At 46.6% G+C, this 1,006-nt stretch overlaps 1 protein-coding gene and 1 non-coding gene across 2 annotated transcripts in view; both read right to left on the bottom strand.

Moving 5' to 3' along the window:
• Nucleotides 1–1,006, bottom strand: part of AASDH (aminoadipate-semialdehyde dehydrogenase) — a 30,080-nt gene that overhangs the window by 10,768 nt on the left and 18,306 nt on the right. The window lies entirely within an intron of this gene.
• Nucleotides 378–514, bottom strand: LOC111728144. Its single transcript, XR_002775531.1, has one exon. It is a non-coding gene; the product is annotated as a small nucleolar RNA SNORA2/SNORA34 family (small nucleolar RNA).

Genomic DNA, 1,006 nt, shown 5'->3' with positions numbered 1-1,006 from the left:
GTGAGGCTCCTGCCTCCACTTCCCAAGTAGCTGGGACCACAGGTGCCTGCTACAACGCCCAGCTATTTTTTGGTTGCAGCTGTCACTGTTGTTTGGCGGGCCCAAGCTGGATTTGAACCCACCACCTTAGATGTATGTGGCTGGTGCCTTAGCCACTTGAGCCACAGTCCCCAAGTCTTGGCTATTTTTTTGTTGCAGTTTGGCTTGGGCCGGGTTTGAGCCCGCCACCCTCGGTATATGGGGCCAGTGCCCTACTTACTGAGCCACAGGTGCTGCCCTGTTATTGTTGTTTTTAGCTGGTCTGGGCCAAGTTGGAACCCGCTAACCTTGGTGTATGTGGCCGGTGCCCTACTCATTGAGCTATGGGCACTGAGGCATACTGTTTCTTTCTAATGAATTGACCATTACATTTTCAAAGTTCTGAAATGGCCAACAGACCATAGAAAGATAATTCTTTAGGCTCCTGCTTGAAACCAACAGCTTCAGCAAACTGCTGGCCTTGATTCAGGGCCAACTAAGAGCCTATATTTTAGTGAAACAGTTCTAGACAGAATTGCAATTCTGTCACTGTGATGGCTAATTTTACATGTCAATTTGAGTGGGCTAGGGCGCCAGATTAAACATTGTTTCTGGCTGTGTTTGTGAGAATGCCTCTGGACCAGGTTAGAATGTGAATAGGCAGAGTCAGTGAAGTAGACTGGCCTCCCCAAAGTGGTTGGGATCATCCAGTATGCTGAATATCTGAATAGAAAAAAAGGCAAAGAAACAAAAAATTTGCCCTCTTTCCAATTTTTTCCTCGTCATTGCTTATACTGTGACATCTCATCTCATCTTCTTCTGCCCTTGAACTAGGATTTATAGCATCACTTCCCCTGGTTCTCAGGCCTTAGGATTCAGGCTTAACTTCACCTTCACTACACCACCAGCTTTCCTGGGTCTCCAGCTTGCAGACAGCAGATCACTGAATTTTATAATCTCCACAGTCACATGAACTAATCCTGCCTTT

Source organism: Otolemur garnettii, unplaced genomic scaffold, assembly GCF_000181295.1.
Source record: "Otolemur garnettii isolate 467f Iridium unplaced genomic scaffold, OtoGar3 scaffold00141, whole genome shotgun sequence".
In the NCBI taxonomy this organism is placed as follows: Eukaryota; Metazoa; Chordata; class Mammalia; order Primates; family Galagidae; genus Otolemur; species Otolemur garnettii.
Note: the sequence above shows the minus strand (reverse complement) of the source record. Positions and strands in the feature narration are given on the sequence as shown.